General features: G+C 40.3%; 1 protein-coding gene and 1 long non-coding RNA gene across 4 annotated transcripts in view; both read right to left on the bottom strand.

Moving 5' to 3' along the window:
* The window catches only part of AUTS2 (activator of transcription and developmental regulator AUTS2), an 881,418-nt gene extending 875,236 nt beyond the window's left edge, over nt 1–6,182 (bottom strand). Inside the window, exon 1 of the mRNA XM_067537918.1 lies at nt 5,798–6,182. The gene's annotated coding sequence lies outside the window, so the exon portion shown is untranslated. The remainder of the gene's footprint in view (nt 1–5,797) is intronic.
* A 15,297-nt stretch (nt 6,183–21,479) lies between these two features.
* The window catches only part of LOC137146427 (uncharacterized), a 55,245-nt gene continuing 53,735 nt past the window's right edge, over nt 21,480–22,989 (bottom strand). For 2 of the 3 annotated variants that reach the window (XR_010917928.1, XR_010917929.1), the window contains exon 3: nt 21,480–22,812. This is a non-coding gene — a long non-coding RNA (uncharacterized lncRNA). The remainder of the gene's footprint in view (nt 22,813–22,989) is intronic. The other variant, XR_010917930.1, reaches the window with a different exon arrangement.

The raw sequence follows: 22,989 nt of genomic DNA, 5'->3' as shown, positions 1-22,989 counted from the left end.
AACTAGATGCACCCCATTTCCTTTCAAGTTACTGCATATGAAATCTCCAAAGTGACTAAAACGTCATCTCTATTTCCCAGAAGCAGCAGCTGCTGATACTTTTGTGCAAGATACTTCCATTCATGGTTTTGGGATGGGGGGGAGGGGAGGAAGGACGGACACATGGAGGAAGGGAGTGAGTGGAATTGGTTGATGGATTGGTTGCTAAGAAAGTTCCTGAGCAAAATCTTATAAGCCCTTCTGTGACTAATAAAACCACGTCTGCAAAATATATTACAATGCAAGTCGTTAAGAGATAATTCCCTTTGATCCCAATGCTTCCCTCTGAAGTGTGGCACAGTGACAAGCAAGGGGGGGTCGGGGTGTGGGAATTGGATGCAAAGGCCCTGAAACCAGAGAACAGAAAAGCTTGCAGAATCCTGTATGTAAGAACATAATGTGCTTCAGGCTCTGTGGGGAGTAGGTGCAGACTGAGGGGGCACTCTCCACTATGTATTCCCCCTAGAAAGCCAAGAGGTTCCTATATGAAAATCTATAAGGGTAACGATCCTCATACAGCTGGGTAGGATAGAGGCAGTGGTGTTGGAACAATTCTTGTAGTAGGGGGTGCTGAAAACCATTGAACAAAAACTGTAAACCCTGTATGTGGTGGAAGCCACTTCAAATCAGGGGGTGCTGGCAACCCTAGTTTCAGCACCCTTGGATATAGGTGAAGCAGGACCCAAGCTGCCAGTGACAGCACATTAGCACATAGGGAGCTGTCTTTCTTCATGGATGGCCTAAGATTCAGGGGGGTGGAGCTTCAATCTTCCCAAGGGATTGTGGGTTCTGTGGAGGTTGAAGGCTACAAACCCCTGTCCCCCAAGTAGTTTTCCCCAGCAATTCCCCCCACACACACATACACACACACACTGCTCCAAACAGGTCTCTCTCTCTGCATTTAGACCCAAATCCAAACCTGCATGCCTTTCATGAGTAACTAGGCTGGGCACAGGGGAGGCAAGGTATTTTCTCCCAGTCCTGCAGGCCATGTAACAGCTGTAGAGTCACTCCATGGCGTTGACTGCAGCCCTGAAGCTGCATCAGCGCCACTGTGCCCTCCTCAAAGTATTCCCTCTGTGTGGGAGGGGTGGGAGAAGTAGGAGGAGTGGGAAGATCCAAGCAACAGCATATCTTCTGAGCCCACCCACTTTCTGCATAGTGCACCAAATTCCTGTTCACCCCAACCCTTGTGCTGCACAACTGCAGCTGGGGAGATGGAGACAGGCTTTTCCCCTTCACAATTAGATTTGACTTCATGCAATGCAATTAAAACAGTCCCTGTACAATTTGGATTTATCCATTGAAGAATTAGGATTGTGCTTTTCAAAGGGACGAAAGAGAGCCAAGCACCCAATTCTCACCAATGACCACTGATGGGGCCTTCAAAAGTCCCAACTACTCCAACTTACTCTGCAGACCTTGTTTAACAACGCAGTTATTCACCAACTTCATCTCCATGCATCTGATTTACATTTTATTAGCCCCAACCTGAAATGTTGCCTCAATAAGACATCACAGTTTGGATCTGCAAGGGGATTCCATGTGTATCTTCCCTAAGTAAGTTTGAAAACACAACTGGGTCCTCAAATCAACACCATAACATGCTAGCCCCCCAACCTAGTGTGAACCAATATAACGCCATTAAGGTCAACAGAACTTTGCAAGTATACACCAGTTGAGCATGTGGCACAGAAGTCAAACACTAGCTTTCTATACAAAAACCAGAAACATCAACATTAAATACACTTTCCTGCTATATTCAAAATAGGTTGCAAAATAAGTCATTGTAATATTGTAAGGCGAGATGTGCTGTGAATTCTTATGTGTGAGAGCATGTTGCTTCAAGAGACAAATGAAAGCAGTCTTGCAAGCAACGTTTTTCCTTCTGATATTAACAATAAAAATGGTAACTGTGCTTGACCTTAAACAACTCCAACCAATTTTTGTGTCAGTGGTAGTAAAATTTGCTCAGCCTGCAGAAGTATCTGAACAAACAGCACTACAGGCAAGCGATTCTAGCCAGCATTGGTCAATCTACTATGATTTTTATTAAGGTTGTATGATTTCAGAAGTTACGTATTTGCACAGAGAGCCATGCAGAGCTCCGTGTTACAATCCTAATGCAGGCAGAACTCCCATTGCAGCATTGGGCCCATACAGTACGATCCAGCTCCCAGTGAAGTTGTAATGGCTTCTCCACTGGATTGGGCCCATACAGACTAATACATATAAATATATTAGTGAATATGCTGCTCTTGTTAGCAGCAGTGGATTAGTTGAGCTGCTTCAGAATGGAAAAAACAAGCATTGGCTCCCTCATGCAACTGGTTCCTCTAGCATGGAACACTGCATCTGTGGGAAGCCCTATTGCAATCAGTGAGACTTCTCCTGGACTCCCGGGTTTAAACTATCAAATTTGATAGTCAGATTAAGGATTCAGTAAGCAAAGCTAAAAAAAGGAGTTATATTAAAAAAAGAAAGACCATCAGCGGCTTAGCTATTCATGTATATGCCTTGCCCATAAGTTCTTAATGTAGCAAACTTGTACAAGTTAAATATTCACCCAGTATTCATTTCATGGAATGAAAATTATTCCCAATACGCATTAACTGACAATTACTGAAACACTAAAATCAGATTAGCTACTGTATCTTAAAAAATCATTGCTGCAAGCACAAATTGCATGAGTGTTGAAAAGCTCAAAAGGTTACTCCACAAGTAGACAATTTTAAGCAAAGATAATAAAATATGGCTACTTGCATTATTCATTCATGAGAAATCTGAGTTCAGACAGTGTATTTCAGCTACATCTCAGTACAGAAAACCATCCTATAATATCCTGTCTTTTGCTGATTGCTCCTATGATCTCTATTATAGTTCTGTTTTATAAAATGCAGTGAGGGCCTGATCCAAAGCCACTGAAGTCAATGAAGAGACCACCATTGATTTTAAGAGGCTTTGAATCAGGTCTTAAGAGTCTGTCTTCCCAGCTCTGGCACAGATTCATCCAATAGTGCAAAGTACAGAGAAACCTCATGCTGAAAATACTCAGTACCTTGGAGGAAATAATCTGCACCTTGTTACATTGAACCCTGACTGAAGGTTCAGTTTTGCTCCCACTGAAATCAATGGTGTGATTCCAATTGACTTGAATTAGGAGCAGTATTGTGACCCATGTCAGGAGATCTAGGCATTGTTTCCAGCTCCAGTACCGACTTGTACCTTAGATATGCTTGGGTAAGTCATTTCATTCCTTTGTGCTTTGTTCACACCATCATACAAATGGAAATAGAATTCAGCTCCATCTTTGTGAAGTTCATTTGGTATCAATAGTCCTGTGCCGACACTCCAGTTGACTTTAGGGCCTGATGCCGCACCTGTTTGAGACCTACAGTAGCATGCGATTTTTGAAGCCACCTAAGCGATTTGGACATCCAATTCCCATTAATTTTAATGGGAATTGGGCATCCAAATCACATATGCAGCTTTGAAAACCTCAGCCCCAAGTATTCTAGTAAACACACCTAGATTTTTACTACTATTAACTTTCACTTATGTAACCCATTGATCATTTTTTCTTATTTTTCCTTCCCCCTCAACCCTTCCCCACTTGCTTACATTTAGAGATCTTCTAGATACAGCACATTTAGGATCCAGGGCTCAGATCCAAAGAGATCTTTACAGGGTTTGGGCCCTGGAAGTTAGGAGTCTAACAAGCCAGGAAAAACACTAGAAGAGTGGACAAGTGGCTAACAAAAGTGAGGGTTTTGCTGGAAAGATTATGCTTTTGGAGCTTAACGTGTGCATTATCCTCCTGTGTTCTCATTTTCTCTATCAGATTGTTCTTGCCATTTAAAATTTAATCTCATGCACATTTCACCTTTCCCTTGGCTCTCATTGCTGGTTACTATAATTAGATCCTTATAATTTCCAATACCATTTTAAAGCTCATTAGCATTATTTTTTGTTTCAGTCCCTTTAAGAAGATCTCTACTTGCTCTTTTAATCACTTTTTTGGTATTCTGACCACTTAAAGAAAATCTCAATTAAAAAAAACCTAACTTATTTAGAGGAGGGGCTATTGATATTTATTGTTTGTACAATAGCCCAACCCTACCTTAGGCCATTTACAAAACAAAACCAAGTTGGTTCATGCACGAAGGATCTTCCAACTCATTTCAGACATGAGGCAAGAAGGAACAATGGGTTGTAAGTTCTTCAAGGCAGGGAGAGTCTTTTTGGTCTGTTTTTACACAGCACCAAGTACCAGGTCCATGACTGGGGCTCCAATGTCAGGAATAAGCCACATCTACTTTTTACTTCAGTGGTTTTAAAGTAATAAATATTCATCCTGATTTATGCTCCATGTTCCTCACTTAATACTATTCTAAACTTATAGTAGTTTGAACAGAATGATGAACTGCCATATGGGAAACCTAGGTTTGAGACCAACCACGCGACACTTGACCAGTGGGGGAAAGAAGGCGGATTTCAGGGAAGAATGTCTTGGGGTCTGCTCCTCGATGCATGTTTTGCTATTGATGTCTTTGACAGCATGATTTGTCGCAGGGTGATTTGGTTACTCCACTCTTACCCTTTCACACCCAGCAATACCTGCTAGTTAATGTATGGAGGAAACACTTGTAGTAGAGCTGCTTGAAATTTTTTAAACATCCTCCCCACCCACCCAAAGAAAATGTCCATTGTACTTTTAAAATTCAACCAAAAATATAAAAAGGAGGAGAGGGAATAGGAAAGATTTAACATTTTTCAGAAATATTAGGCATAGTAAAGAAGGCATCAAGGTAATCAGCCCAGGGAGATATGCAAGAGAGAAGGAAGATGGGGAGAAAGTTATCTAGCTCCTGAATATACTATTCAGTTTGGTCTGAAGTACAGTAGCTTGAACTTTAATGTCAGAGAGCACAAGCCCAGCCACCACTCTACACCTCAGCTAAACCACATCTACAGGGAAAGTATCCGGTACCACCAGAATATGCTAAGTAAAACATTATTCATTTAGGGCTATATCATCAGTCTGTGACACAGCACAATAATGCGCTGCCGGTTCCCATGCTCTATCACTGGCAAAAGACTGAGACTTTCCAAGTCAGTCTCCTTCCCCCGTTCTGTGGAGGAAGTAGATGGGCTAGTACCTGTCAAAACATACACACTCCAATGCTTCTGAGCACATTGTGTGCGCGCACATGGGTGAGTGTGGAGAGTCAAGGATCTGCCCGCTCTCTCAGGAGGCAATGCACACGCTCTACTGCGGAATCTGCTACTCTCCAGGTGTGGTACGGTACACTGACATAGGGTGTAAGAGATCACTTATACCTGCTTATTCCTTGCTCAGGCCCAGGCTGGAGCCCCGTCTGTCCCTTACTTTATTTATATATTGAGATTTATTGTTCAAATCGATACAGAATGCCCCTACAGAAGCTGTGAGAGCCATGACAAGAATTAGGTTTATAAACCCCCGCAGCAGCATAAATAGGACTATATAAATAAGTGGACTTTCCCAGCTAGCAGCCTTCAATAATAGGATGGAGGAAATAATTGCCTCAGCCCGTTGACAATAGCTCCAGAAAGCCTCTCATCTCAAACCACATGCAGTAGCCTATGCTCGACCTTCCCCTGCAAACTCGGTCTAGCCAATGGCTTCTGCAGCCTGCCTTAGAAGGGAATCAAATTAGGGTTGATTGGGGACCAGAAATGTGGACTCCCTCTGTGACTAGGACAGTGCTCCACTTACCACAAGGATGGTGCCGCCTCCTAGCCACCCTAGGGAATAGCTTGTGAGATCAACTCCTCTTCCTGTGGTCGCACACCATCTCTCCCCCTGGGGCAGTAGCACCTCTCTCACTCAATGAGCTGCTGCTGCTGCCTCTTCAGGAGTCAGCCATCTGGCCAGGTCACTACCTGCCTTTTCCCCTGCCGGGGTATCAAAGTCTTTCCTCAGCAGCAGTCTTCTCATTCCTTGCCTCAGAGCACCATTCCCGCATGGCTGGCAGGGGAACCCAGGCCTGCCTCCTACTGCAGGTTCCAGCTCAGGGGCCCTCTAGCCACTCCCTTCTAGAACTTACTGCCTTTCCCTGAGCCCTCTCCTCCCTGTCTGGGTGTCAGCCCACCTGCACCTCCCTTCTTCCAGGGACTGAGTGCAAACTTTCCCAATAACCCCCTTCTACTTCTAATTTCCTGTCTTTATAGTCCCAGCCCAGCTCCTTCCTCCTCAGCTGTGCTCCCTCACTCAGTCAGGGGATTACTTAGCCACCTGATTTCCCTCAGCTGTGGCTTATTGGGTTAATTAGACTCCTTCTTAGTCTGCATTAAGCTTTCCTGGGCAAGTGTGGGGAGTGAGCACCCCATCACACCCTCCTTTCCCAGATTTACCATGGAGCAATGCACAGCTTTCATCTTTGCAGTACTCAGCTCAGTGTAGAATTAATAGAACATATTGCAAAAGCTGCATTGCTCTTAGAACATCAACCAAACAGAATTCTCGAAATGCTAGACACATGCTAAATATTAAATACTGTTTCTGAACATCTTATCTTAATAGGGCTTTATTATTTCAGCCAACAGTAAAATCAGAACATGACTCTTTCTATAGCCTGACAATGTTATTTTGTCAAGATCCCCATTTGTTGACTATTGTTTTTGCCTGTTTGCTTTCTGTTTGTTCTTGATTTTCTTTTCATTTCCTTTTGTATTGATTTTGCAATTTTCCTTTCCACTTTTCACATACTTTTATTTTAGTGATTTCTCTTCTCCTGTTCCCATATTTGTATTTAATATGTGCATTTGTCTCCATGCTTAAACATGTAGTCTAGATATTTTATCAGTTTTATAGAAATCAAATCAATTGCTTTTTCCTTTTGTTTTCATTTCGGCTCTGCTAATAGTATTCCTTTTGTCAACTGAGTAATGGGACCACCTTTAGACTAAATAAAACTGGAAAAATATAATACCGGGTTGCTTGTGATGTTACCATGTGTTATAAGATTGTACTTACATGTATCAAGTAGCAGAGGAATACGTGGATTCTGGCAGAAAGCCTTATTTTCTTCTTTAATAATCATGTATTAATGTAAAGGAAGTGCATATAAGCTAAGAATACAGTACTGTTGTGCCAGAGAGAAACTGGGGTGCTGAGTCTGTGCTGCACCTCTTTAAACACAGCACTGAAAGGCACAGCTTAGAAGGAGTGGGGTAATTAAAGCTGCCTTTGCATGTTTGATTGTGGGTGAGGCCTCTGGCCAAAACTGAAGCAGCCAGATCAGCTGCTCTTCTTTACTCTGGCCCATCCAGAGGACTCAGTAGCATAAGACTTCCCAGAGAAGCTTAGACTACACTCCCACCCATTTATGCCTCTTCCTATCTGTGGTCCCAGCTTTATACTGGGGCTTGGAAGGGGACCTGCCTAGGCCTGTACTATACAACTGGCTAAAAGGTCTTATAGCCCATGTACAATGCAGCAGCATACACAGGGGCCATAGCAGGAGAGAGAATGCACCTGCCAGCTACTTAGTCAATGAGCAAGTCTTTTTTATATTCTACATAATGAGTACCAGCCAGTTTATATGTTATAGGTAATATTAACAAAAAAATTACAGCAATATTGGAACCAACTCCTGTTGACAATAATAATACTAAGGACTGATTCTGTAAATACTTCTGCATGAGCTGAATTTTACTACCTCGAATAATCTCATTGGAGTCAGTGGGATTATTCATAGTAGCAAAGTTAAGCACATGAATAAGTATTTGCAGGATAGGGACCTTACTATTTATAGGGCATGACCTCCTCACTCCAGTATCTTAGGTCAAGCAATAAAACCACAGCACACAAATTAGCTGGGGAGGAAGGGTCATGATTGGGTGAAATACTTCTGCTGTCACAGTGGTCCCAGGAGTGACCCGAGCTATTATCCTGTGTCTATTTGTTCTCTATCATAACAATTAGCTACAACAATTGTTAATAACTTAGTTTTAATACAATCTGATTTCTTTAAATGCAGCCTATACATGAGATTGCAACGAGTTCTATGTATCTGGAGAGTACAGTGTTGTCAACTCATATCATTTTATCACCAGTCTTGTGATATTTGATGTTTCACTTACAGCTCCAGCAATTGGAGACAAGAGACTGCATGAGAATTGCATTTGTCATTAAACAAAAACTAAGATTCTAGCCCTCCTGGCTATCTAGACAAGAATGAAAACAAACCCTAAAGGCTCAAAAATGAGAAAATAAATCCCCCCCAATATTTGTTATTTGTTTCAATCTCATAATTTTGGGCACCAGACTCTTGATTTTTGACAGTTTGGGCTTCACAATTCTGAGTATGAAAAGTCTCTGTTATTCCTCTATCAAAATAATTTGAGCTAAAAAACTTTTTTGATTGTGGGTGCTAAGTTTCTTAAAGGACTGACTTAAAACCTAATTCTAACCTATGAATGAATTTACTTATAATTCTCAGAAAATTCATTTGGTATCTCAGACAGTAAGTGCTATAAGTTTGCTGCATTCTTAGAATCACTGCTTTCAATACAAAAACTCAACTCAGTCTTCACAATAGAGCTGCAAATGGTGCCCTCATAATAAATGTTAGAATGGTACTGTGCACATCTATATTAGAAAGGCAGAGATGGGACCAGCAGGTTGAACGGCATTGGATTTTTTTCATTTTCCTTACCCAGTCCCTCAAAGAAAGTATTTTACCTGAGACGTGCCTTCCATAGAGGCACTGCACTTTTCTGCAAACACTTCTCCAACAATAAGATGTATCTGAGGCTCCATCCTTTTCAGTTTAGACAGTATATAATGCAAGTTGTGTAATAAATAGAACTGTGCCAAGTTAGTAATTTGATGTCAGCTAAATTGTTTTATAAAGTGAAGACATTCTTTTTCCTGCAGACAAAGATTTCTCTGCCCTATTTTATCTCACAGCAAAGAAAAGAAATTTCATTAGAAAAAATTCTTTGTTCAGTATAATAGAGGCTCTGTTTTCCAAAGGTTTCCAGGGACGTATGAAACCTTATTAAAAATAGAGGCTGGAATAATTTGGGCTCTTCAGTCCTGAGTTTAGTTTAATCCCTACGAAGCTCTGATGTTCTGCAGGGAAACTGACCCTTGTGGAGCAGAGAAGCTCTCCAGGAGTGAGGGTTCAGTTGGTGCAGTTGCAGGGTATATAACTCATCTTCAGTTAACCAGAGTGTAGGGAAACCCAAGGTTATACTCGATTTAAATAATAAATGATCATAATAGAACATCATGAAAAAGTTGCTGTCTTTAAGGAGGTTTCCTTAAGAAGTCCTGACCTGTGTTCTAGTGGCTCAGGGTGGGTTGGGGCGATGTAAGACTGACGTAGCTGGTTAACAAGCGGTACACCATGCTATCTGGTCCTGAGGATGGTTGAAACTGGCCTTTGAGAGGAGCAGAGAGGTTCCCTCTCTGGGGTCCAAAACCACACAGCTGCTAAGGAGAGAGCTGAGGGTGCATGTCCAAATTACCTCTCTAGAGGCCAATCTTATCTCTTACACAGGATATTTTGGAAACATTTCTACAAGCACTAGACTCTGAAGAATCATTTTTCATTTCCAAGGAGAAGAAATAAATAGAATTTTTGGTTTAATCTATTTTGCTATACTGATACAAGAGGGCAATTTAACCAATTGTTTAGCAATCCATGCTCTCAATATTTTGGCAGAGATTTTCAAAACCATCTAAGTGATCTGGATGCCAAATTTGGCTTTAAAACTCATTGAGCAAGAATCTGGTGCACCTTGCTCTGCAAGTAGCTTCAGTGTCTGGAGTAATTCTGGAGTAAGGTGCTACTCAGTGTAAGGGCATCTGACTCTGGGCTGTTGAGTAGTACCTTCCTACATAAGTAATCTAATTGATTTCCATGGGACTAAGAGAATACTCAACATGAGTAATGGCATAGCAATTTGGCTCTTAATATAAAAGGCACAACCGAGGACGTTGCTGATTAATATTCTTTTGTCAAATAGGCTTATTAAGATTCTGAGAGAAGACTATGTTGAAATCTACTGGAAGGATTGTAGTGTAACCATCCTCAAAATGATTTTAAAGAATGGTATCATATGTTTTAGACAACCAAAAAGTACAGCATCTGGAATTTAAAATTAATTAACCTGTGAAAGGAGACATTATTTTGAAAAGACACCAAGATGGTGTATTGAAGTACCTGGCTCTGTGAGAGGAGGGAAGTCAATCTCTAAAGCACTCAGAGCTAAATGATATAACACCCACGAGTACAAGGTCTTTCAGGTGTATGGAATAGTACCTAGAAGCGCTCCATATTATGAATATATATAAATTGTTTACTTTATAAAACACATACTGAGTGTCAGCAGGTGGAAAAGCAAAACACTTAAGGCAAAAAATAAGAAATAAATCTAGTGACCTTTAAAGAAAAAATAAATTGGGCTTGTGCTTTCTTTCTTTTTTTTTTTTTTTAAACTTCTGAATAGTGTATAGAGAAGGCCTGTATGGTTTTTTACATTAGAAATTCAGGTCCTGTTGAGCCTTAAAGTCTCTAGGGTAACTGAAGAACAAGTCAAATGGTAATACCACAACAGCCAAAAGAATTAAAATTGAGTAATTGAGAGGCCAAGGGACTTTCAGTCACAATGTGTAAAACCCATTGTTGTTGATTTGTGTTGTTGTTATGTTGTTACCTCCTAATTTAACTCCAGTGTCTAACTCACATTTTGGAGAGAGGAAGCCTTTGGTAAAGATTCATCACTCTCACCCTTTCAGATGATATGTGAGAGCAAACAAATGCACATCCTTGGAGATCCCCCCAAAATGTCTTCCAGCAAAACCAGAGTTGACATTCCTGATGTTTCTAAGGTAAAAAAACCAGCTCCTCTCCCAAAATGCTAAAAATCAATCAGCTGACCAATCGTCTTTTAGGTTTCTTTTCTATATAATAAATAATGTAAAAAGAGGGGCAAATCCAATTTTCAGGCCACATTAACATATATTACCGGATCAACTTAAATACAATGTAAGAAGTAATGTACAGCACATTAAACTTTCTCTAGACACTGACATCCAGTTATACCTTTGTCTATGAAATAGAATTCTCCTGTTCCTCCAAACTAGGTCACATGTTCAGTTCCCATCAAACAATTCTGCCAGTTAGGAAACAAACAAAACAACTGCTCCTTCAAGTTCTGTGTTATAATATACGACCAGCGCATAGATCCACACCGATTACTTAAAGCTGCCACTCACCAGTTTTAGTGGCGAGATATCAATTCCCTATAGTACAATATGTACCTAAATAAGATGCTGACCAATAGCATCTCATTGTTTCCTCGCATTCCTTCATCTGTTTGTATCCACCTATTGTCTCTTGTCTTATACTGAGACTGGAGGCTCTTTAGGGCAGGGAAATGTGGAGCTGCATTGTCCCAAAGAATTAGACTAAAAAAGGCATGATCATCTCCCTTCGCTCACTCCCCCTCGATCCAGAAAGGTAGTTATCTGTCATTGGCCCATATCCATAGCAAAATGCTATCCTTGGACCAGCTCACCTGACCTACCCTCCCTGACCACTAGTGGGTGGGGGAGATGAAAGACCAAGGTTCAGGAGCCCATGCAGAAGCATCAGGAAGGGAGAAAGGATCTTCCCCCCTCCTGACACTTTGCATAAACTGAGACACAATGCAGTCCCAAAGGTTCCTTGTAGATCTCTCAGCATAGTGTAGTTTTGCTTCTGTTTCCCCAAAGATTCAGTTGCGGGTGTCTTGTTGTTGCACTAAAATTGAACTTGCTCAAAATCTTTTATTTTACCATTGTTTCCATGATTACAACACTTTTCTTTATTGATAGTCAGAAGTGACACGCACAAAAGAAGATATGCAAATTATATATCCCCATCTGTTACAATTAAGGGCCCAAAAATAATACAATTAACACCAGAAACAAAATGGGTGACAGTCACTTAAAGTCCAGACAAATTAACATTTACTGTTTGTTTTTTAAAACCCCCCACAATATAGATAGATACATTCCTTCCCCATCTCTCAAACATTTTTTCTTTCCTGAAATGAACCAGTCTTTTTATTTCAGCTCAGCTCTGTTATACCAGTTTTTTCCAGTCTGTGTGCTGTTTATCCCCAAATATTTTCAACTACTCATTGTTTTACATTGAAGAATATGTATTTTTTTAAAATCACACTGTTTTCATTGCTTCTTTGGAAACACGACAATGTTTCATGGTAAATTCTTCTCTTCCCTTCACCCTCTCCTGATTTTATTACAATTCTATTTTATAGAGGTTCTTATGTGGCCCTTGTGTCTAGTATTGGAGCCCATTCCAGCGTGGTTCGTTCCCTCTCACATCCTCCCTCCACAGGAAAACTGTGCTCGCAGGCTGGTGTTTTGTTTTGGTAAGGTTTGGTTTTTTGAGTTGTCTTTTGTAAAATGTCCACACTGCTATTAGAGAAGGTAAGGTTGAAGAAGTGTGCCTCACAGTGGGATTAGAACACTGTGAAGTCTGAGATCTACTGATGAAAAGCACAGTTTAAGAGCTAGGTATTATTATTGTTGTGATAGACCTTAGTTCTTGATCACATGCTCAAGGTCAAACTGATCACCCTTTTCAGGCTTGTGAAGGAATTTTCCCCCAGGTCAGATTGGCAGGGAACTTGGGGATTTTTCACCTTCCTCTGAAGCATGTAGTGTCAGTCACTTGGCTCAGGAGTATCTGCATATATTTTACCAAATTGTATTGGTACACCTAGCTCCCTCCTCTTCTCTGCTTATGGCATGCAACAGTTTAGATTCCAGAGAGCTGTAGTACTTTAGTCTAATCCAGGTTATTGGACTCAGTGCAGGAGTAACAGAATGAAGTTTAGTGGCCTGTGATGTGCAGGAGGTCAGACAAGATGTTCTGGTTTTCACTTCTGGCTTTGAACTCTATCACTCCTGTGAGAGTTTGTTCTAGCCGCTCAGGCCAGCACCCAAGAAACCTCAGTCTCCTTCACAGAGCTTTATTTTCCTTATGACAGACTTTATATTATCAGTCGCAATTCATGTCAGGACTAAGTACTGAACATACATGAGAGTACCTTGCTGAATTGGGGCCTAAACACGTGCTTAACTCTAATCATGAGCATAATCCTGTCAAGTTTGATGGGAATACACACGTTTAAAATCATTCACATGCTTACATGTCTTATTGATTTAGTCCTACTGTAAAGCAGTCCTTGCCCCAAACAGCCTAACATTTAAAAGGACAAGTCAGACAAAAGGTGGGAGAGAAAGTAGTATTATCCACATTTTACAGGTGCCAAAACCAAGGTACAAGAGATGAAGTGATTTACTCAAGAAATTAGATTAATTAATTAATTAATAGAAAATTGTATTAGCGTTAGAACTGAACTCAAATCTCTGTCCTCCCAGTCCATCCTCCCTTTTTTGTGATTTGTAACATTAATTTTTACTACAGCACTTAGTTTTCCTCTTCCTTACCTCTTACTCTTCCTTGCTGTTAAACTTGATTGAACCCAGTGTAACTGGACTATTGCTTCTTTGCTTTTCCTCAGCAAAACCCTTGCTAAATCAGTGTTCTTGTTTTGCCTTAGTTTCTACCCTACCAGTTCTCCTTTGTCCTCTTTCCACTTCTTAATGCGCTCCATCTGCTTTTGCTTTTCTCCTTTTCTCTGCACACTAGTCCAAACTCCCTTGTTAGGTCAGTGTGAATAATTTTAATGTCCACTTATTAGCTCTTCGGTACTTTAGAGTGCCTCCTTCTGCTCTCTGATGCTTATCTTAACATACATTTCTCTTTGGGCTTCTATCTTTCTCTCCAAGTTTCTCTCTTTTACCACTCCCCAGATGGTGCCCCTTTGGTTTTCTCTCCAGGCAAGCTGTTCATTTCCAGTACACTTCTTTCTGTACTTAGATTAAGCCTCCTTCCCTGTCTTATCACCAGCCTTTTCTGTTGTTACCTGTAGCTTATTGCCTTTTGTCTTTTCCCCTCTCGCCCTCTCCCTCTCTCCTTTTTCTATCCATTTGTAAATGAACTTTTCATGCACCACTGAGCCCACTCCATCATGGCACTGCCTTCAGTTCCAGTTCTGAGTATCACCCACACAATGCAGGCCTTTTCTTTCAAACAGAGCAACTATGCACTTCCGCTAGCATGCACCAGTGGATAAATGGCCGTATTAGAAATGTTCTGCTAGATGGAAGCCTTTGGCAGTGCTAACGTGCCACCACTAGTGCATCTTACTGCAGCCATCACATCAGTCCTGGGGGAAATTATGGGAAGATGATCTACAGCACGCTGGCTGTTGTTGAAATCCTGGCTCTTTTGCATCCTGTTGAAGAGAAATGAACTTGCTTAGCAGCTGGGGACTACTTGCCTCTTATCATTTTGTTGCCACATCATTGCTTATTTCACATATATTTGCAGCTATCATGGAGCGAGAAGATGGAGGGAAGAAAATTCTGGGGGGTTGGGGTTGGGAAGGGTTGAAGGAGGGAACATGATGAATATTAATGGTCAGCACTGTCAGGATGAGGCTGATAATGGCTGGTTGCTGTTATTGCTAGAGGAGGAGAGCGATAGTCATATGAGAAAGGAAAAGGTCAGCTACTGAGGGAAATAAAAGATATTTAAAGCTAAATGCCACATCATCAGTTTAGCAAACTAACAAAATATTTCCCCTTTTCCATCTTACGGGCCTCCAGCACTCTGCAGTCTGTGCTGGGAGATATTATCTGGCAATGCCAGTCTACCCTCTTTATCATTGCTGTAACATAATACGCATGAAGGAATCATTGCACCGAACCTTTTTGCTTTTTGGATGTCAGTGACGGGCATTTAAAAAAAAAGGTTATTTAAAGAAGATTGCTGCGCCACTTAGGATTTCACTTCCCACGGAAGTTAACAGCAAAACGCTTCCTGACTTCCATGGGGCCAAGGTTCCACCCTGAGTATTTATGACTGTAATGGCTGCCATAGCAGGGATTGAACCGGGCACTTCTAGAGCTAAAAGCACCAGCTACTGAAGAGCCCAGACTCCCTAAGCAGAGCACACTCCCGTCTTCTGTGGATCATGGCAGAGTGGGACTTGTCCCACATTCACCCCTTGGTTATAGTTATATTGCCCTTTTCATGTTCAAAGCATGGGCTGGAAGTTAACTAATTAATCCTCCCAACACTTCTGTGATGAAGGTGGGCTCAGAATCCTGATCCCCCATTTGACTCTAATGGACATTTCAAATTTGGGTCCATCTTAAAGCAGTGGACTTGTTGCAAGTATCCTTGTTTTCCAGTTATCAGCATTATTTAAAGGGAACTTGGCATATATCTGCTTTTCAGTAAATAAGGGCATATTTGTATCAGTATATTAATTATTTTTGTATATATGTCTATTTTTCTGCAGTGATTTACTGACAGAGTGAGTAAGAGAGTAGTTTTACTGAGTAGATCAGAGACAACAGCAGGTTCTAGAAAACCATGGCAAAGACATCTCTTTTGAAAAGTCTGTCGGGCAGTTTAAAACACACACACTTTCCCAGAATATTATGGAAAACCATTTACAGACATGGTGGTTGCAGCAGCAAAATAATTTGAATAACTGAAGTTTTGGGGTGGGTTCATACAGAAAAGAGAATTAATGTAATAGAAAGAGGTTTAGAAGTTCTGCAAATGTCACTCTCTTGCTATTTCCAGCTTGTCTTTATGGTCACCAAAAGAAGCAAATTCAGAACTGGTAGAGCAGATTGCAGTTTCATTAACTTCAGAAGATTAAGCACCTCATCTGAATTTGGTCCCAGAAGTCTAAACTCTTTATTTTAATACTGTCTCATTCTTTTCCTACACTTTCAAGCTCTATCCTCTAGTGCTAGATTTGACAGAAAGCTCTAAGAAGTCACAAATTTTTATAATCAAGAAATTTGCTGCAAACAGCTCTTTATTAAATCAATAGAAGATCTAACCTGTTAATTACTGAAATAATCTCCTATATGTAAAAAAGGTTTTAAAATGTTGCCTTGTCCTGAAATGTGAGAAATTACTTTCGATTGCTCACGGTGGTTCTAAAAATGTATAGATGTGAAATAGATTGGGAGATCTGCCAATATAAAGTTAATGGAAGTTCTTCTAATTTCCCCAAGTGACATTACTGACCTGGGCTTGAAATGAAGCCAGGTTTGGTTTCACGTCATCTAGCATTTCACTAAATGTTAAATGATTGAGATAGAATTTTTATTAGGTATGCCACTATTTCATAATTTACCATGGCCTTTATATATATAATTTTTTTTTTTTGTACAGTCCAGGAGATGTTTATTATGGTCTTGTGAGATACATTAAAAGGGTGTTCGTGCAAATAAAGCTCCATTCTCCAGGCAAGCTGCAAAAGAAATTTAATAGCAGCTCATTGGATACTTGGTTTGCTGGCTTAACACATTAGGACGCCAACATGTACACTTCAGAGCTCTTGAGAACAGATGTTTGATGACTTATAGCTGTTGGGGAGGGAAAAGGTACCACAATGACACTGAGATGAGAAAGACTTTAGTGACAGCAGCCCACCAACAGAGTGTTATTTTCTAAGCATACCCACTGAACCCAGCGGCACCCACAGGAGGGGAGCATAAAGTAAATTAGTGACCTTTCAGGCCCAGGTGTTAAGAGAATAGACTAGCTGAGAAATCCAAGGGCTAAGGTCAAGATAAAGAGAACTGAATAAATGCAACAGCTGTAGGACACTGAAAAGGCATCAGAGATTGTGAGCACCAGGGATATACAAATCATTCCAAGCAATCTGCTACATTGCTATCTACTGGTTTAATCTTTCTATTTAAACCAGGGCCAAGACTTTCCAAAAGTGGGTGTCTAAAGTTAAACTCTTCAATGCATAGTTAGGTGCCTAAATAAGTGGCCTTAAGAGTGGAGCACCCAAGAAGTCCATAGAAACGTTTGGGTACCCAGTGCTTTTGAAGATCTGATTATTTAATTAAAGCTGGGGCTTTCAAAGAAGTTTCAGAGTACCCACCAAAGTAGAATGGGATTTGATTATGGAACCTTCTTCAGTTCTGTATAAAAATCCTGTCTAAAGTGGTCCTTAGGAGTCCAACTTCACACATCCATTTTGAAAATCTTGACCTATATTTAACATCTAATCTTGCATTGGGAAATTTGAATGAAGACTACAGGAGCCTGCCACTTATATAAATGTTAGTGTAAAGGTAATATAAATTGCACCATGAAACAAACTTCAAAGCTGAATGTTGTTTAAATATCCTTAGTTTCTCTAATTGGTTAAAGGGCTTTAATGTATTGTAAAGTAACACCTTATCTTAGAATTTGTCTGGGAATTTTTGTTTAAACAATCTCTGTATCAAATGTATTTGATGTACAGGAAGTTGATTTGCATTAATGCACTGTATATATATATCCTGCAGTTTATTTTACTGACAGACGTTCTTAAAACATTATGAAAAGCATCGCCAATTAAAAAATTTTTTAAAATTCAACCACAATGTAGGCATTTTCCTTTTGTGATTTGGAATCCTGTGTAGTTTGTTTATTCTGCTTAAAAACCTCTATGGTAGCTTTTCAAAACATGTCTATTATATCTACCTTCTCATGACGTGAACTGGAACTCAGAACATTTCTAGCTCAGTCCCAACCTGCCTGCGTGATATTGAGCAAATCAGATGGGGCCAGACTTTCAAGTGGTCATCTCCTATTTAGGCACCTAAATAAAGGGTCAGATTTGCAAAAGTACTAAATGCCCAGCAGCTCCCAGTGTGACTGTAACAGCCAGATTTTCAAAAGAGCTTAGCATCCAATACACTAAGCTAACTTGAAACTACAGACAGTTGGCTTGGTGCCGAAACTGGTGCTGATCTCTTTTTAAAATCCGGCCCCAGTTATGGGAAAATTCTGGCCTTAATCACTTAATCACTTGAGGCAAAATCCTCGCTCCATTTAAAAATCATTGAGAGTTTTGCCATTGACTGCAGTGGGGTCAGGATTTCATCCACTCTGTGTCTGAATTCCCCATCTGTAAAACAGGGATAATAATACTTTATCCCTTTACGTTGTCTGAGTAGTGTTTGAGCTCTTGCATACATGTGTATGTACAATGGGGTCCTGATCTCAGTTGGGGCCTCTAGATACTAGTGTAATAAAAACAATATTAAAACATTTTTAAAAGACAAATTTGGGTATCATTCAGGGGCCTCTTCAATCTACCATAGCAACACGCTCCTAAAATAAATATGGCGGAATTAATTTGTTACCTAGCCTCTTAGGATACATCTACACTGCAGTAAAAGACCTGCAGCACAGCCGCAGTTGGCCCAGGTGAGCTGACTGGGGCTCAAAATCATAGTGTAGATGTTTGTGGTCTGAAACCCCATAAGAGGAGTGGGAGTCAGAGCCCTGACTCCAACCTCAGCATCTACTCTGCTATTTTTAGCCTCGTGGGCTAAACCCTGTGAGCCTAAGTCAATTGACCTGGACTCAGAAACTTGGTGCCGCGTTTTCGGTTTCTGGGTTGTTGTTTTTTTTAATGGCAGTGTAGGTGTGCCCTTCGTCCACAAAAGGTGTGGTGCTCACTGGGGACTGACTGGTGCATTAGAAAGTTACTGATCGCATCACCTCAAATGCACAGCATTGCTGACGCTACTGTTAGGATCGCCGTTTGTCAGTTTTTTAGGTGGAACTAGCATGTTTGTCTTAATTAGACAATAACACAGTCTGATGCACTAATCTGTTAACCTGTGTTCTCCAATCTTTTAATTACAGCTGACGTCTTTGATGTGCTATGATTATTCAGCTATGGCAGTAAACAATTCAACAACTAAAGGGAAGGAACTCATTATTTTCTGAGAGACATTGTCATGATTTTTCAACGTATTTTTCCCCTTGCATATGGATGCAAAACAATCACAGCAATATGCTGATGCAATCATTAAAGAAACAGAACGTCCCTTAATATAGATAAATATTTGTGAAAACCCAATGGCTTCTTAATTAGCTAGCTTACTGCAGACATGACTTCCAGATTCCTCATCTAGGCTTTGGAACAATCAGAGCAGTTAGAATGGATTTTCTAGGGGCAGGTGTTACACATAACCCCCTGCATGCATGGCAAGACTTGGGAGTTTAGTCAGTGCTGTGTACACACCCATGCATTGCAAATGTGAACAGTAAAGGTCAGAACTATGTGTCTCACTATTGTGCTTCTATTCTTTGATTTAAAGAGCACCCGATTAACTGGGACAACAGTAGTGCATACTTATGTGTTAGTTTTAAAGAAGGATTTTGGGCAGATTTTCAAGGAAACCTAAGGGAGGGAAGTACCCAAATCCCCCTGGATGGGTTTCTAAATCCCTTAGGCTCTTTTGAAAATCCCAGCATTAGTCATTTTGGTGCGCCCTATTGCTTTTCTATGCATGACATCTCTTGATGATTTATTTATCCATCTGTTGCATCACTACTGTCATTCAACTTCCTTCCATCTTTGGAATAGAATATTGTCATCTGGTTAATGTAGTCACTCCTCCTCCCCCATCCCATTCTGTTTAGAACAGTGGAACACAGCTTTGGTGATCACTATTTGAAGGTAGAGCCTTCACTTGTAGAGATCAGATTGGAAGTAATTTCCTTTACATTTTCAAGGCACGTAAGAAATCACTCACCTTTCTGAGTATCCCTCAGCTGCACTTAAAAAAAAATGGTACAGCTTGTGGAAGGCCCAATTAGAGCCAGTTATAACTGGAGTGACTTGTCTTGGGCATTAAAATTCCTAGCAGATCTCATTCTGTCCTTGCATGATGAAGATTTTGCTTCTCTGCAGGTCTTTGATTTGGAAAGCTCACTCGTCATGATTAGCCCCCCCTTCTATTTAGGTTCTTATACTGCGCCTATCACCATTGTATCAGAGCATGTTCCTGTTATAACTTAAGTGACATGGCTCGCATCAGTCAAGCAAGAGTTCTTTTCCATTTCTCTCCCCCTATAGATTATTTTTTATTTTTGTTGGGTCGGTTGGAATCAAAGTATCAAAATGGGAATTTGCCCCAACTTTATCATTATTAATTTGTATTACAGCAATACTTACAAGTTCCACCCAAATTCAGATCTCAGTTGTGTTAGGTGTTGAACAAACTATGCGTGTGAGACGACCCCTGACTGAAGAGCTGATAGTCCGAAGAGACAAGACAAAGATTGAAAGGGGAAACAGACACACAGAATGGAGAAGTGACTGATCTACAGTAGGTCAGCGGCGGAGTCAAGAACAGAATCAGATCTCCTAGGTGATTGCTTTGGCCACTGGACAACACTCCCTCTTTCAGGAAGTACTCTGCTTCCCAGTGGGCAACCACCTATGCTGACCTTTTTGTAAATTTCAGCCCTTATTCCATTTCCTGTGTGAGTGCTTTGGTTTGCACTCCATAAAATCCAGCAGAGAGAAAACACATTGGTTGGGCAATCAGCTGGAACTTACAAGGTTTTGTTTTGTTACAATTTTAAAATGTCTGATTGGGTGGTATGTGCAAATTGGTATCTTAGCCTTAAAATACTCAATGCGTAATCTGCCAGCACTTCTTTATCAACAGTTTGTATCTCTATTTGAGCTTTGACAGCTTATGTATAAAACGTTATCAGCAATCACAGCTGAAAAAGAGGTCTATAGCTCTTTAAATTTTTGATGGGAAGCCAGCATGCAGTCCTTTGTGATAGCATTATATGTAATCCAACATAACAACTTGATATACTGATATAACAAAATTCAGCTTCCCTGCTACCCTTGTAATGAGATGCTGTGTACAAGCTTCTGCTAAGTGAAATAATATCAGTACTGACAGCTGGAAAAAAGACATGTATCTCTCTTCAGATTTGGAGAGAGAAACTAGTGTTTCTTTGGTTGTACTTGTATGGTGAATGTCTCCCTTGTATAAGGAAAATTCCGCTAGAAATAGGGGTAGTTTAGAAGTCGTTACAAGAAGAAGATCCTTGATGAGATGTCTGTTCTCACAATACAGCTTGCAAATCTGGCATTCAGGGACAGGCTCTTGATTTGAGCCACAGGGCACTCTACTTTCTTCAAGACTCTGCTCATCACACATTGTAATTCCAGACTCGCTCTCTTGCAACTGTTCATTTCCCTGTCAGTCTCTCTTAACTCCTCTCTAAATCCTGCCAGGCTGAAGGCAAGGGCTGTCCCCAAAAGTTCTGGTCCTCCTTGCTTTGTTCTCTAGTAACATTAGAGAGAGAAGGAACCACAGAGTTGTCTTACAATGAGCACCTTTCGGTACAAAATGCTGGAAAGTGTGGTACACCCCTTCTTCTCTGAGTGCTGTGTCTTTTCATATGGATGCCTCCCTGCCTTGATACTAAAGAAGGAACAAGGGTGGCATATTAATATGTAGGTAAACCATTTAGCTTTTATTGGTTTATTATTATAGCAGCAATCCCAAATGAGATCAGCATCCTTTTAAAATTAATTCCTTATAATTTTTCACAGGAAAAAGATCAACGCTCAGAAAATTTACTGGGAAATTTTCCACTGGATTATAATCAGTTAAAGCCTTGTCCTTTTTTAAAGTGGACTTATGATTTTCCACTCCTTTACATGGGTTTTATGCCACTGTAACAGATTGAAGTCAATGGAATAAATAAATATAAATAAACTCTATTTAAGTTAATGGAGCCACACCAGCAAAAACTGGTGTAATTTAGTGGAGACTCAAGCTCAAAGGGCCAGATCATCAGCTGGTGTAAAACGACAAAGCTCCATTGCCTTTGGTTGTTAAAATCAAAATGGGGCTGAGTCTCTTCCCCAATACACCATTATAAATTAGAGTGACTTCACTTAAGTCAACTGAGCAAGACTGGTGTGAGCGGAGAATCAAGTTTAATATACCAAAAGCTGTCTTCAAATGACCAGATATATTCACACATGGTTTTATTTGCCGTAATAGCTCTCTAACACATACTACCCAAAACCTACAGACAGGATGATACTAGATACAAATTGGGATGAGCCACCTAAAGCCTATCCAATTATGAGACATGGATCAGTGAAGGAGCCTATACTTCATGGAAATGGGCCAAATATTTTTACTCAAAATTTTCTATGAAAAATGCAGATTTAGTGGCTCAAACATTTAACGAATTCATGTTGATTTTACTGACTTGTTTTGGTTGTAAAAAACAAAAAACCCACAACCTTAAAAAGTTCTAAAAAACCAAACAAACCCCCAAACCCAAAAGGTTTTGTTTTGATATTTTCAAAACAAAAATGTTTCAATTTTGTGATTTAAAATAACTGTTTCAAAATTTACTTTAACACATTAAAAATGCATGACACAAATAAAAATTTGGGGTCAAACAAAACATTTCATTTGACTCAAATGAGGTCTCTGCTAAAAAGCTTGTAACTTGTCAGTACTCATAATCATTGTGATGTGTGTGGATGAGTAACATTTAAGGAATAAGGTAACCATACTGACGGCTATGCCTTCCTCAGCGTCTTGGAGTGAAAGTTAGTCACCAGGGTATGATATGTCTTAGTGGTGGCTCATTCAAGTAGGAGGGTGTTGTCACTCTCCTTGGTCAGTCAGTGATGTAATGCAAGGTTCAGTTTGTATACGCATGCTCCTTTCCAGAACAGTCAATGCAAAACAATAAAAGACAATTGCAAACAATCAAAACGACTTGGAGGCAACAAGAAACATAACACACAGGGGATCACTGCCTGTGAATAAAGACAAAAGACTAATAAGTAAATTACAGATCAGCGAAAGACACTCTATATCCATTCACTGAGGAGACATCTTGTGGACTGAAGGTTTTGAATGAAAGATTGTATCCTGGGTCCTGTAAAGCAATGGTTCTCAACCAGGGGTACGTTTCCAGGAGTAGGGTCACCAGA

Source organism: Emydura macquarii, unplaced genomic scaffold (assembly GCF_026122565.2).
Source record: "Emydura macquarii macquarii isolate MOO-44397 ecotype Brisbane River unplaced genomic scaffold, CSIRO-AGI_Emac_v2 contig_450, whole genome shotgun sequence".
Lineage (NCBI taxonomy): Eukaryota > Metazoa > Chordata > Testudines > Chelidae > Emydura > Emydura macquarii.
Note: the sequence above shows the minus strand (reverse complement) of the source record. Positions and strands in the feature narration are given on the sequence as shown.